Raw genomic sequence first — 16,032 nt, 5'->3', positions numbered from 1 at the left:
AGATCAGACAAAAATAAGAAACTTGAACCACATAGATTCTGTTTCAGATAAGATATTATGAAGCATGAGACCTTAGATTTATAGAGAGCTGCTGTCAATGGTATTTAGCCCCAGGTCAGACTTGATCAACCAGATCTGTGGCAAAAGGCATTAAAGTTGTGACTGATTCTATCACAGTTCACCGAAGTATCAGAAGGAATAGGTATCAGATCAATATGGTTTAGTCTGAAACCCCAGTCCACCTGGCTGTCAATGGGTCGTAGGTCAATGTGTTCAGTCTCTGACCATAGTCCATCTGATTATCAGCAATAATATGAATAGGTGATGTGCTATTGCCTTGAAAGATATGACAATTTATTTTAACCAAGGAATATTTCACAAGATGTTACCTCAGTTCTCAAGGATTTCAAACTACTTTTAATCACATTCTTTATCTTTGGATCAATTTTGGAGAGATCCAGACATTTGCTGGTCCACAAGTGAAGGAACCATAGCAAAGGCCTTCTTGTTGTTGACTCACACCAGTAGAGTCAGTCCAACTTGTCTCCTTTAGCATTTCTGAAAATCAGTTTATCTCTCAGAAGTTGGTGATTGGTGCCACTGTATTTCTTTCTGCAACCTTTTATCTTTTTAGGTAGAGGGCGCTTTGCTTCTCGGTGGTCATATATCTCTGTAGAAAATAATTCCTGTGAATATTTTCCACACTATTAGGAAACAGGTGGTTGGGTGACAGTTCCTGACATTTTCCCCTGTTTTTCCTTATCTCAAATATGTTAGTTAGTTAGTTAGTTAGTTAGTAGTTAGTTAATTTGGCTCAAAAGCAAATAGCAAGGCCATGTATGTGTCCCTTCTCTCTTCACAGAGCCAATAAGGAACAAGTCACTGTTGTAAGCATTGGTCCAACATCTCTGCTAGCATGTCTTGGCCACTCATCATGGTCTTATACCAAAATCCTTTTACTTCATCTGGGCCAATATACCATCCAGCTAAGTAATTTCTTGATCTGTTTCAAGAGAAGGCCTGGGGCAGCTGAATTTAGGAGGGAAAGGGAGAGTTTGAATATGTAGTAAATAATTCCCCCTGCATTTTTTGGCTTTCTCTTTCATCTTCTTTCTGTCTGTGTGTCTTAGGTAGATTATTCTGGACCCCATTTTGCATTTTGTCCCAAACTTCCTCCATTAGCTGGATTTTACTCTTCAATGTCGTCTGCATGTGTTTTGTTGAGGATTCATTCTCTGCTTTGGGCACTTTATTCTCCCACTGGTTCTACTTCCAAATCTGTGCAATCCTGTTAGAATTATCTTCTGAAGATTCACCAGGAATAATGTCATTTTCACTGCTTCCTATCTCTCTCTTGATTGTTTCAATTTCCACTTTGGAAAGACAGCCATTCTTCTTTATTGCCAAAGCTTGTCCTGCAAGCCATTCTTCAGACAACTCAAAGACTCCAATGTCTTTCCAGATACCTTTCTTTTCTGAAACCCCTCCATGTGGTTGTGCCCAGGATACAACACTTCATCACTGGTCTGCTTAGTTCTTTCACTTAGTTTGGCAGGTTCCGGATGACAACCACAACACAACTGCCTTTCCACACCATTCATGCAAGATGCAACAACTTCACTACTGGTTCCAGTATTGCTCTCACCATTATTTAGAAAGTTTTCATTTTGCATTACACTTTTCTCGAGGCTGTGTAAGGTTGTGCAATCACCTGTGTTTCTATCAAGACACCGTTTCTAGGAATCTTGTCAATCAAAAGTAAAGAACATTTTTTACCACAGACCATGGGCCAATCAGCCCCCAACCCCCATCATTATTATTACTGAAATATAGGATAGAGGGGAGGTGAGGGAGTGTGTGAAGAAGATTAGTGGAGATGTATTTAAGAGAATTGACAGCACTGGCATTAAGATCTTTTTTTTGCTATTTTTACTTGTTTCAGCCATTTGATTGTGGCCATACTGGAGCACTACCTTAAAGGGTGGTAGTTGAAGAAATCAACCCCAGGACATATTCTTTGTAAGCCTGGTACTTATTCTATCATTTCTTTTTTCCAAACTGCTAAGTTACAGGTACGTAAACACACCAACATCAGTTGTCAGACGATGGTGTGGGGACAAACACAGACACACAAACATACATATATGTATATATATATGATGGGCTTCTTTCAGTTTCCATCTACCAAATCCACTCACAAAGCTTTGGTTGGCCTGAGGCTATAGTAAAAGACAGTTGCCCAAGGTGCCACACAGTGGGACTGAGCCCAGAACAATATGGTTGGGAAGCAAGCTTCTTACCACACAGCCACACTTGCACCTGTGTTAAATATATGATCTGAATTGATGAAGAATGTGATCTAAATAGATTATAAGTGCTTAATGAAAGATATTTGTCGCAAATTAAGATGTGGCAAGGTGTGAGGCCTGACTCTTAGATTATCAAAGACAGCTACCAAAATGTGATATCTATCCAACCCTATGGCATTATAGAACGACAGATATTGGCTCCAAATTTTGGCACAAGGCAAACAATTTCAAGAGGAGGGGGTAAGTCAATTACTTCAGCCTCAGTGCTCAACTAGTACTTATTTTATTGAAAGCCGACAGAATTGTTACTGTGCCAGACAAAATGCTTAGCAACATTTCTTACAACTTAACGATCTGAGTTCAAATTCTGCTGAGGTTGACTTTGCTTTCATCCTTTCAAAGTCGATAAAAGAAGTACCAGTTGAGTACTAAGATCGATGTAGTCAACTTACCACCCCCACCCTGCTGAAATTGCTGACCTTGTGCCAGAATTAGAAACCCTTATTATTATTATTGTGCATGGCTTAGTGGTTAGGGTGTTGAACTCATGATTGTAAGGTTGTGGTTTCGATTCCTAGACTGGGCGATGCATTGTGTTCTTGAGCAAAACACTTCATTTTCACGTAGCTCCAATCCACTTAGCTGGCAAAAATGAGAAATCCTGTGACAGACCGGTGTCCTGTCCAGGTGGGGGAATTTCTACGCTACTGAAACTGGGAAACCGGCCCTTATGAGCCTGGCATGGCTTGAGAAGGAACATTTTGTGGAGGCACATGGCCTAGTGGTTAGAGCAGCAGACTCGCGGTCGAGGGATTGCGGGTTTGAATTTCAGACTGGACGATATGTTTATGAGCGAAACACCTAAGCTCCACATGTCTCCAGCAGAAGGTAATGGCGAACTTCTGCTGACTCTTTCGCTACAACTTTCTCTCACTCTTTCCTCCTGCATCTTGCGGCTCACCTGTCCAGGAGGGGAACCCATATGCCAAGGAAACTGGGAAACCAGCCCTTATGAGCTAGGTATGGCTTGAGAAGGAACAATCAACTGTTCCTCCTAAAGGATGAAATTATTATTATTATTATTATCATTACCTCTACCATAGGGAAGGTAGAGGTATTGTTTTCAGTTATGTGTGATTGTTTGTCCATGGACAAGATATCTCAAGAATTGCTGGATGGATTCGAATGAAACTTTCAGGGATGTTTGACTTCATGACTGGCAAGAACTGATTAGATTTTGGGATCAATTCAGTACCAGACAAGGATTCTGGATTATTTTCCATGTTTCTTTACTTAATTTTCGAGAGTGGTTGGGTTCATTTTTAGTATTCTCATTTGTGAGAGCAGTTGAATTTATTTCAGATATTCTCATTTTAAAAATCATCTCTGGCTAATTGTTGAGAGGACGCTGCTGTTGCCTTGGCGGAGATTTGTGCTCTCTGAGTGCTCTTATTATTATTATTATCATTATTGGTATTTGCCCTGAACATCACAGAATTCTGTGTGTCTGTGTGTTTCATATATTTTGTTATATTCACTCTGTTCCTTCTTGACAATCTTATTGAAAGACTGACCAATATGGAAAGCGGAGTTTCTCTGTTAACAAAGCATTCATTTAGAGGAAGTTTTTCCAAAAGAAAAGCTTCTTACACATCCACTTGTAATGCTCAGAGGCCATCATCCAGATTGGGTTGATTTGGGAATAGAGATACTATCGTCATCACAGCACCACTTTCTATAGATTCTTTGACACCCAAAGAAGGCAACCAGAGTATTTGTGGTAAATGAAGCAGCAACTACCCCCAAAATAATAAAAGCATTAAAGAGCACCAAGAAGAAAGACAACTGTATAAAATATCGAGAGAAAAAAAAACAAAAAAACAGTGACAGTAACAGAGGCAGCATAAATGATAACAACACCAGCAACAAGAACATTGGAATCACATGGGAATATAACGAACATTTGCCAAGATTCATGGTTTCAAAGATGACAAACTATAACAATACAAATAATACCCACCACCACACCCACAACCATGGCTGATTTCACTTAGATCCAGCAGCAATTTAACTAAAAGCACAACAAAGGCCAAAAAAAAAAAAAAGAAACCCCAAACAACTGCATAATGTATGGAGAAGAAGCACACTCACTTAAGTGTAAGAACTTGTCTGTACTGACAACAGGAGAGCCACATTGGCACTTAGAGCTTCAAGACAAAGAATGGCCAATAGAAGCATAATATATACCATTGTGAGTTAAAAGCAGAAATGGAGAAGTATGGCCAAATGGAGAAGTAATTGAGAGGAATATTATGTGATACTCACTTCATTTGTAGAACCAAAAACTAGAATGGCAGCATCACAGTAAGACTCCTTTTAGAAGCATAGTCTCTGAGGCATTCAACTGTCTCAAGCAAGAGTGAGGATTTTGTCCTCATTTTAATATAGAAAGGCAGGTAATTAATAAAAATAAAAGTATGGGATGTACTACCAGAATTGAACATCTGGTGAATGGTGGTGTGTATTGTTCTAGAAGGAACTCATTTCCAGACATTAAAAAGCGTCACCAGGAAAACGGATCTATCAGAGGGTTGCAAGTCCTCATCCATGGAGGCACATAGCCTAGTAGTTAAAGCAGCCGACTCGTGGTCGAGGGATCGTGAATTCGAATCTCAGACCGGGTAATGTGTGTGTTTATGAGCGAAACACCTAAGCTCCACGCGGCTCCGGCAGAAGGTAATGGTGAACTTCTGCTGACTCTTTTGTCACAACTTTCTCTCACTCTTTCCTCCTGCATCCTGCAGCTCACCTGCGACGGACTGGTGTCCCGTCCAGGCGGGGAACCTATATGCCAAGGAAACCAGCCCTTATGTGACACGCATGGCTTGAGAAGGAACAAACAACAACAAGGTCTTCATCCATGTTAGACCAGAAAACTCTGACAACATTCTACTCTTTATAGAGCTCCCAAATGAGCACCAACTGTATGTTACGAAAGAAGACAAAAGTTCAAGGTGCCATATGTATGGTAACACCAGCCATTTGAAATTTCTCTGCCCACAACAAAAAGGAGGAACCTCATGCACACACAAACCTCCACAGTAATCCCTCAACTATTATGGGTGTTATGTTCCAAAATCACCCACAAGAGGTGAAAATCCATGAAGTAGAAACAGTACTGTATATTTTTTATTGTTATTATTTTTATATATTTATTTTATTATAAATGCAAAACAACACCACGGGGGAATCAACGTAGGCTTAAATAGGTGAACCGCGATACGGCGAGGGATTGCTGTACCTCCTCCAGGCATAGATTTGAGAAGATTCAGAAACCTCATTATGCAACAGGGCCAAAACAAAGTTGTCACTAGAGACCATAACTGGAGTAATAATAATAATAATAATAATAATAAAAAAATCCAAGTCAAAAGTTCAAAGAATTGCTGACTTGCAGCATAATGTCAAACAACAGTAGTCGTGCATGAGATAGATTTGGATAGATAAGCCAAGTCGATGATGGTGATGATGATGATTGCCCCAAGCCTGTGTGGTGACTACAGCAAAAGAAGTTACAAAGTGGACAAGGCTGAAAGGGTTAAGGGCAAATACTTTCCTCTTTGGTCAAGCTCTCAACTGTAGCAAGTTTCACTTGAAAAGGAAGGTGAAAGCTGAGAGGGAGGTGCTATCCTCAAGTGAATTTAAAAGGTAGGGGACCACTCTAAGTTCATCTATAAGTTGAGAATGACAGTTGGACAGGGTCTTATATACCCTTGGAATATAAGATGACTCCTAGAGGGAGGTCCTTCTGTATCCAGTGGTTCACAACCAGGATCCTTATAAGATTTTTAGGGGTCCACACGAGCAAAATGGTGAATTGGGGATCCATAGTAGTATATCAAGGGTCCATGAAAAGGTTTTGCTATAGATGTATTTATTGCAAGAAACAGCAAAGGTTTCTTTCTTCTCTGAAGTTTTACATGGGTCAGTCTACGCAAAAATCAATGTCTGAAAAGCAAAAGAGGAATTTTGGAAAAAATGTCTATAGAATTTAGTTTTTTTAACTGTGAGTGGTAATGGAGGTCCACCAGAGTAAATTAGTAATCATCATCATCATTTAAGGTCCGTTTTTCCATGCTGGCATGTGTTGGATGGTTTGACAGGGGCTGGCTAGGCAGAAGACTGCACCAGGTTTCCCTGTCTGTTTTGGCAAAGCTTTTACAGCTGGATGCCCTTCCTAACACCACCCACCTCACAGAGGGGACTGAGTGTTTTTTTACATGGCACCAGAACCATCACAGGTAAAAATCTGTTGAGCACCACTGACTCAGATGCAGTCTCTCTAGAACATTGCCAAATCAGTACATTTATTAAAACACTAGGTATCACTAAAGAAGGCTTATTATATCTAAAAAAAAAACCCAGAGCAATCTAGAATGCTTGAATAAATATATTGCACCGTTTAGTAGCATTTTTCAACAGACTGAGTTCAAATTTTGCCGTGGTTGATTTTGTCTTACATCTCTCCTGGAATCAATAAAAAAGGGCCCTCAAAACCCTGCCATGTACAAGGGTTGATTTAATTGGACTCTGTCGTTCCTATTATGATTTTGTGGCCTTCTACTAAAGTTTCTTTTTCAAGTGTTGTTGTTGTCACTGTAGTGAGTGTGCTACAGCCAACTGCTGAAGATTTAGGATTAACACAGATTTGAAACCTTCATGGTTTAGATGTAAATAGATAAATCTCAATATTGATTACACTGTTATTAGATTGGGAAATGGATTTTGTTGTTGTTGTTGTGGAGGCGGTAGTAGGGATGGTGAGTGACAGTGTTATAAAACTAGACAGAAATATCTGCCTCAACCCCCACCTCATCACCTCACTCCTGCTCTTACACCTATAAACATTTCCACTCCTTCCTCGCCTACCTCTGCTTATTCTCTCTCTCTAATAATCTCTATCAACTTCATGTCGCTTCTTTCTCTACACTGTCACTTTCTATTTATCTATGTCTTGCTCACTCTCATTACTTACCGAATGACAAAAGAGTGTATTTATTTCATTCTTTCTCAATTACCCTCACATTAACAACACACACATGATCATCATCATAATCATTCAACATCTGCTCTTCATGCTGGGATAGGATGGGTAATTCAAGAACAGCTAACAAACCCGAGGATTGCATTGTGACCCGAGCTTGTTGTAGCATGGCTTCCATTGCTGGATGCCTTTCCTAATGCCAACTGCTTTACATAGTCTATTGGGTGCTTTCTCAGAGCACACACACCCTCCATGGTTAAGGAGTTTATGCTTCATATTCAGAAAGGCTGATAACTTGTGCTTCCAATTCTGCCTTGAAACCCTGAATGGACCCACTGTGTAGTCGACAAAATCAAAAACAATGCACATGCGCAAAACTAAAAATATGAACTGGCAACAATTTACTCATCGTACCCTCTATGTATGTATTGTAGCATCTAATACCAGCAACCTAGGAGTTGATAACAATCTCAGCTGGAGTGCCCACATCAACAATAAGGTCGATATAGCTCGTAGGATGAGCTCCTGGATCCTAAGAACCTTCCCATCCAGAGAACAAGGTGTCATCAGTCCTCTTTTCTCCTCCTTTGTACGACCACACCTTGAATACTGCTGCCCCTTGTGGTCTCCCCATACAAAACAAAACAGCTTGAAAATCGAATCACCCCAGAGGTCATTCACTAAAAGAATTAAGGGCATGACTGATCTCAATTATTGGGACCAACTTAGAGCATTGGAACTCTATTCTCTCCAACGCCGCCGTGAATGATATAACATTTGCACAATGTAGAGAATATACTACCAGCATTGCCCAAACGACCTCAGCATTAGCTTCAAGATTCATCCAAGGCTAGGACCACGGGCCATACGTCCCCTACCCAATTCAGGATCACAATACATAAATACACTGCAACACAATGCGTTTTTCTTAACAGGCCCTGCCTTATTTAACATTGTCCCAAAACAGATCAAAGAAAAAAGGATCCCATCACCTTTAAACGGAATCTGGACAAATTACTTCAAGGAATACCAGATAAGCCACCTATATTTGAATACAACTCACTCAAGAACTCCCTACACGAATGGACCATGATACCACAAAACTTGACTTAAAAAAGGATTTAGCTAATCCTATCAGGTGGTGCTATTAAGTTAGACATGGCCTGAGTCAATCTTTTGTCGAAACATATCTAAGTTATATAGAGAGTCCCGAAGGAGTGGCTGTGTGGTAAGTAGCTTGCTCACCAACCACATGGTTCCGGGTTCAGTCCCACTGCGTGGCACCTTGGGAAAGTGTCATCTACTATAGTCTCGGACCGACCAAAGCCTTGTGAGTGGATTTGGCAGGCGGAAACTGAAAGAAGCTCGTCGTATAAACGATGTCCCCCAACATCGTTTGACAACCGATGCTTGTGTGTTTACGTCCCCGTAACTTGGCGTTTCGGCAAAAGAGACCGATAGAATAAGTACTAGGCTTACAAAGAATAAGTCCTGGGGTCGATTTTCTCGGCTAAAGACGGTGCTCCGGCATGGCCGCAGTCAAATGACTGAAACAAGTAAAAGAGTAAAGAGGGTCAGAATAATGAAAGCTTAAAAGACGAAAAGCTTAGAATCCTGAATCCCATAAAACAAAACAGTTCAAAACTCTAAATTTTGAAATGTTTTGAAGAAAAAAAAAATAGTCGTGAGAGGGAGTTTATTTGAGAATCATTAAAACATTTTTTAATGCTACGTTAGATTAAGAAAGGAAAGCGAAATGGTAAGCATATTTACTTACAAGCAAAACTTAATAAATAAAAGTGTATTGCAAGAACATAGTTTTAAAAACAGCAGCGAAAACAAATAGCTGATGGATCAAATACTGCCGTTCTTCAAAATCCTTCGTACCTCAATATTTCCCCTTTTCCCGCCATCTTAAATTACAAACATTAAAAGGGATGAATCGTACTGTTTGGGACTCTGCAGTGAAGAGTGAAGGCGAAGGGAGATAAGCAGATGTATGATAATTGCTCGGTTATGTTTCAGTGAAAGTATATATTATTAAATGTTTTCGTTTTCCAGACTTTAACTCCATCGATAAATATATATTCTTAATAAATATGAAAGGTGTGTCGGACAGCAGTTAGAAGTTTAATGTAGCTCTTCCCTTAGATGACTTGTCTGGGCAAAATGTTCAGCGGTATTTCGTAATCCGTATGTCTGTCCTTGTTTGTCCCCTCTGTGTTTAGCCCCTTGTGGGTAGTAATGAAATACGTTTAGCATGTTTTGAGATATCATTTAATCCCAGTTATACTAACATACAAAGCATGACAATGGAAGTTATTTGAGAAGAAATTAAACGATCATATGATGAAAGGTATTCCAGCCGTGGCCACCACGTCTTCTTCGAGTTGCGATTAGGTCCCCATTATCCAATGTGTTCTTTTGTAAACAATACGGAGTAATTTCAGGTAAATTTATTTTAGCCAGGTCAGGCGACCACATAGAGGTTTCACTGGTGGTGGAGGATTTCAAATACCTGCAATAACAATCATAAGCAGAACAGTGTAGTTGGTAACTGCTGTATTAGCCTATTGCATGGAGTTCGGAACCTCTTATGAGAGTGGCCAGAAGAGAGCGATGACAATTCTTTTTAAGTCTAAAGAACCAGTGCTTTGGCCTGAATTTCAAATAAATTGTTACTCTTACATCCATCTTTCCAAATAGCTGTCACTGCTTCATGGAGAAAGGAAAGAGCGATGAATTGGGTGGGTGTTTCCTTCTGCGAAAGAATTTTTTGTCCAGAAAATGTAGTTTTTGACATTTCTGCCTCTCCGTAATTCCGTGCCCTTTTCCTTGTAAATCCATTATATTATACCCTTCTTACGAAACGGGTGTTGAAGTAAAACAGAATTTCTCCCTGGATGTTCAACAGATGATGTCTGGTGTTTCACCACTGCCAGGTGCTCAGCCAACCTACCTGACAACTGTGGTGTAATTTAGATAACGTAGAAATAGTTTTCAGAAACACATTGAATCCACGGCTTGCGTTCACGTAATTTCACACATTACATTTTTCATCTACAAGTCCACAATCATTCATTGCATCCCACAATTAGTGTGTACATAAACAAGTGCAGACATGTTAACAGGTTCACTTTTCAACCATGTGTTTCAGGTTCAATCCCGTTGCACAGCACTTTGAGTAAGTGTCTTTCATTGCAAGTGAAATTTAAGGATTGAAACGTGTGTGGGGGCTGTTCATGGGTTTATTCCCGTTCTTGGGTGGCAGATTAAATCAGTTGTCCGGTTTAACACCGCCATATGACACTTAGGTGTCTTTATTCAAGTTCATTCTGCTGTATGCGTTGAGGTCAGATCCCTAATCCGGGGATAATACGCTCATTGTTCCACTAATTTCGGAAAAAGGCATGTAGGCTACACCTCCTCCTCTGATTAAATGATTAAAAAGAAAGTTAAAATAACGTAATAAGTATAATTAATTAATCTTACATGGAGACCTCATAGACTCACTTCCTATATTCTTTGTTGAATGGAGAGTGGCTCGAGTTGAATTCAGTTGTTAAATTAACAAACAAAATGTTCGAGTCCTTTTACTGATATCATGTACTGTCTGTAAGCTTAATTCTTTTAACACATGAGAACACTGGCTGGTGAGGGTGACACCTATGAGACACCTCGGCCTCCTAGAAATTGCAGCTAAATCTCCTTACCACCTAAAAAAAGAAGGATCTTTCGGATGGCCGCGAAAAACACGTAGAAGGAAAAGGAGAGATGTGGATAAAATTTCATCTGGGATGATCTGATACTAAACAGTTGTGGAATCGCCAAAATTCCAATATGACACCGGGGTGGGGGTGAGGATGTAATATATTTCATTATAAGGGGTTTAGATGGACGATCGATCCATTCAGCTTCAAATGCACGTGTTTAAATCGTCCCGTGCCATATCTGACAGCAACATCCTATCCAACCAGGACCTTCCAGGTATAAGACAGAAACCTTCCAAACTGGACTTTTGAAAGCGACCACAAATAATCCTTCGGGACATTTAGGAAGGAGACGAATCCTTATAAGAGTCTTCGCAGTGTGTGCGTGTGTGTGTATCTACAAGATTTTAAAATTTACGAAATCATTGCCAGTAATTTTTTAAAAACAAGATATTACAGTAACACACGCATCACACACACACACATATATACATAAATATGAGTTGAGCGTGTATTAAACACATGCGTGTGTGTGTTTTGTGTGTATGTATAATATATATATATATAAATGTCAATAGCTATATAAACAAAATCTCTTTTTCACTACATATATATATATATATATATATATATATATATATATAGGCTTCTAATACACATAAAGGGGAGGGCCGAAACAAAATAAGACTATAAAAATACAGATATATGTATAAATATATTTGTGTCAGTGTGTGTGTGTATATATATATAATATATATATATATATATATATATATATATGTGTGTGTGTGTGTGTGTTATGTACTTTTACCTTTGTAAAGAATTTGATGTTCCACAGCTTAGACTACTTCCATTGTGTGTCGACGTAAAGCATCCAAACATAAGAAATATCATTTCCTCCAACAAAGATGATCAAAAACAAAACATCAAAAAAAAAAACAATATTGAAAATTAAAACAAATCCTAAAGTAAAAGAATCGTAAACAGTTGTAGGATGTGGCTACAGAAGCGAATTGGTTGGAAGGTCGACATAGAGGAGGAACCCAGGTCTCTTGCCTTCGATGTTGGTAAACACCAAGACATCGGACGGCAGGGGGAGACAACTCGATGCGAACGGCTTCCTTAAGACTTCGGTGTCAATTACTCTCTTCTATTTTAGCAATCATGTGGCCTTTAGGCTGCGACCATGCTGGGGCATCGCGGTACAACTAGCGAACAGTGGTCCCGGTGCGCGCACTCGCGCATCCGCGCTAGCTAGTCGTAAGTAGGGTACTACTCGAGAACAGTGGTCCCAGTGCGCGCACTCGCGCATCCGCGCTAGCTAGTCGTGACTAGTCGATCCTTACTTTGTGTTTTTGTGTTTTATTTACTTTGTTTAGCAAAAATTATTTACTTTGAGTAAAAAAAATATTATAATCGAAAAGATCCATTTTTATTTTGTGTTTTATTTACCTTGCTAGGTAGTCGTTGTAGGATCGACTAGTTACGACTAGCTAGCGCGGATGCGCGACTACGCGAGTGCGCGCACCGGGACCACTGTTCTCAAGTAGTACCCAAGTAGTCGATCCTACGCGTATGTTTGTATTTCAAGGCTGAATACATATCAAAGAAAATTAAATAATATTTTTCGAACAAAGTAAATAAAACGCAAAGTAAATAATTTTTTAAACTAAGTAAATAAATTATTTTGGCATAGCGGGATCGACTACTTACGAATAGCTAGCGCGGATGCGCGAGTGCGCGCACCGGGACCACTGTTCGCTAGTAGTACTGGCATCGCCTTGGACAGTTTTGGTCGAACAAATCAACCTCAATTCGTTTTCTTTTTTATGCCTGGTATTTATTTTACCGAACCGCTTGTTTAGGGGAGACGTAAACACACCAACACCGGTTGACAAGCCGTGGACTCACTTACGCGCGCAGACACACACTCACATGTATGAAATCCACTGGCAAGGCTTTAGTCGGGCCGACGATATAGTAGAAGAGATTAGCCCAAGGTGCCACGCAGTGGGACTGAACCCAAAATATGTGTTTAGGAAGCAAACGTCTTACCACAGAGCCACGCCTGCGCCTGTATTTATATTTGTGTGTGTGTGTGTGTGTGTTATTAATAATCTGCATAATTTATGGGTTGAGACATTCGTGTATTGGAATTTATCACAGTTTGGTAACTATCGATGTACGAAACCCTCGGCTTTTATGTCACTTTCTAACTTTTGCTGGTTAATTCAAAAGTGGTATTTTGTGTTCTGTTTTGCCGTTTGTATTACGAATATCTCATCATCATCATCATCATCATCATTTTGTATCTAACGCCCGCTTTCCATGCTGGCATGGGTTGGACGGTTTGACAGGAACTGACGAGCCAGAGAACTACATTATGCCCGACCGTCTGCTTTGGCATAGTTCTTCCTAACTGCGGGTTCTTCCTAATGTCAACCAATTTACAGAGTGTACTGGGTTCTTTTTATGTGACACCAGTACTGGCGAGGTGACCAAGTACTCACCTCTCTGTTGAGTGGAGCAGGGTTGTATTGAGAGAGGTGGCTTTGTGCCAGGTGATAAGAGGTTAGGGTATGACAGAGGGACAGCATCAGGGCTCTTGTAGCAGAGCAGATACATGGCTACCCCAGTTGAAGAAAGGAAGGGAGGGGGAGAGAGAGAAGATGGTGAAGATGCAAAGTGGTTAAGTTCCGTTAAGTATTGGGCCTGACGGAGGCAAAGTGGCTGAGTTCGTTTTGAGTGTTGGGTGTCACAGAGCCAGTGACCTAGATCTTTGGCGTTATGTTGTGGCAGATACTGGTGTTATGCAAATGGCACCCATGCTGGTGGCATGCAAAAGCACACATTACACTCTCAGAGTGGTTGGTATTAGAAAGGGCATCCGGCCATAGAAAACCATGCCATATCAGACTGGAGTCTGATGCAGCCTTCTAGCTTACCAGCCCTGGTCAAATCATCCAACCTATGCCAGCATGGACAACAGACGTTAAATGATGATGATGATGATATATATAAATATATGTGTGTGTGTGTGTGTGTGTACATATATATATATATATAAATATATGTGTATACATATATATATTTATATATGCGTTTCGAGATTAAAGTAATTTGAATTTTCTTACTTCTCTCTTCAGTATATTTCCCATTTTTTTTATAAAATTTGAAAAAATTAGAGATATTATACTGAAGAGAGAAGTAAGTAAAATTTAAATCACTTTAATCTCGAAACGCGTATGTAGTTAATCCTGGTCCTTGTTGATTCATTGCTTTTCTCTTTGCCTTCGTAAAAAAGTGTTTACCATCATGGAGATTCTTATAGTAGCAGAAAAGGAATTTTAACTTCTATTTCTTAATTCAGCATGTAGTGAAGCAATTAGCTGAACCCTAATTATAATTATGTGGATAATTATAAAATATTTGTATAATTTTACTTATAAAGGTTATTTTAACATGCCAATCTACTTGGTAAAATTATTAATTATTTGATTAATTAATTAATTAATTTAATTAATAAATTTTCACCCTTCTATTATTAATTAAAAAAAAATATATATATATGTATACACACACCACACACACATATATATATACACACACATATTTACATATACACACAATATATATATGTGTGTGTGTGTGTCTTACATATAGAAAGATCTGACTTACACAGAATAAAAATGAAATCAGGAATTAAAGGGGTTAAATAAGAGTTTTACAACTCCAACAGCTGTTTCTGGGGGCTTGGTGGTCCAAAATAATGATTGTAACTTGATCCCCTCATTGGATAACATCAGCCTCCACCTTCAGGGAAGAATTTTACATTTGAAATGTTGACAGAATGGAATTTAAACAGGAATATATACGTATATATGCGGAGGCATAATGGCCCAGTGGTTAGGGCAGTGGACTCGTGGTCGTAGGATCGCGGTTTTGATTCCCAGACTGGGCGTTGTGAGTGTTTATTGAGCGAAAACACCTAAAAGCTCCACGACACTCCGGCAGGGGGTGGTGATCCCTGCTGTACTCTTTCACCACTCTTTCTCCCACTCTTTCTTCTGTTGGCCTGCTCGCTTAGCCAGCGAGGTGGCATCATTCAAAGGCTAAAACAATGCAAACGCATTGTGACCAGCGATGTGTAACAATATCTGATGGTCTGGTTGGTCACGTGTTCACGTGATATATGCATATACATATATAATAACAAAGGGTAAAATTGATTAATTAACTAGTAATCAATAATTTCACCAAGTAAAATTCAGCATGAAAAAGGACCATTTCTCGGTAAACTTAAACAATATTTTATAACTAGGGTTCAGCAAAGATTTGCTAACCACATAGAGATAGCAGCCAAAGAACCTTAGCTATTTCTTCTACTTTAAGAAGAGACTCCCGGACAACAACAAAGTACTTGAAAGAACCCACGCAGACAGAGAGGAAAAATAACGAAAATCAATCGGTATTTGATTGTAGAAGAAATAGGTAAGGTTCTTTGGCTGCGATTTCTAAACTTCGGTATGTGGTTAAGCAAATCTTTGCTGAACCCTAGTTATAAAATATTGTATATATATATATATATATATATATATATATAATATATATATATATATGCAACACTAACTTCAGGATGCCAGACAGCCACTTTATACCTATCAATCAGATTGATTTCGTCTTCACCAGACAGCGGGACGCAGGGCTGCTCTTAAATACAAAGAATGTACCCCCCCCCAGCATAGGCTAGTCATTAGTGACTTTAGGTTTGAGGCCAGAAGGATACCAAGGAGCAGATAATCCCCAAAACAAAAATTTGGAGGCTAAAGAACCCTTCATATGGTCAGAGATTTAGGGACACCCTCATCAAGAAATTTGAGGAGAGGGAGGAGGAACTACAGACATCAGACATAGAAGGTAGCTGGAAATTCCTACGGGTCAGCTTGCTGAGTGCCACAGACTAAGTCTG

General features: G+C 39.5%; 1 protein-coding gene across 2 annotated transcripts in view; it reads right to left on the bottom strand.

The window, feature by feature from the left end:
• Positions 1 to 12,144, bottom strand: part of LOC115219038 (serine/threonine-protein phosphatase 6 regulatory ankyrin repeat subunit B) — a 47,601-nt gene extending 35,457 nt beyond the window's left edge. Inside the window, exon 1 of one of the 2 annotated variants that reach the window (XM_036508704.1) lies at positions 11,875 to 12,144. The gene's annotated coding sequence lies outside the window, so the exon portion shown is untranslated. The remainder of the gene's footprint in view (positions 1 to 11,874) is intronic. The other variant, XM_029789085.2, reaches the window with a different exon arrangement.
• Positions 12,145 to 16,032: the final 3,888 nt, after the last annotated feature.

The sequence above is a fragment of the Octopus sinensis genome, linkage group LG14, assembly GCF_006345805.1.
Source record: "Octopus sinensis linkage group LG14, ASM634580v1, whole genome shotgun sequence".
Classification (NCBI taxonomy): Eukaryota; Metazoa; Mollusca; class Cephalopoda; order Octopoda; family Octopodidae; genus Octopus; species Octopus sinensis.
The sequence above is the reverse complement of the archived record's forward strand: the minus strand, read 5'-3'. Positions and strand labels throughout refer to the sequence as shown.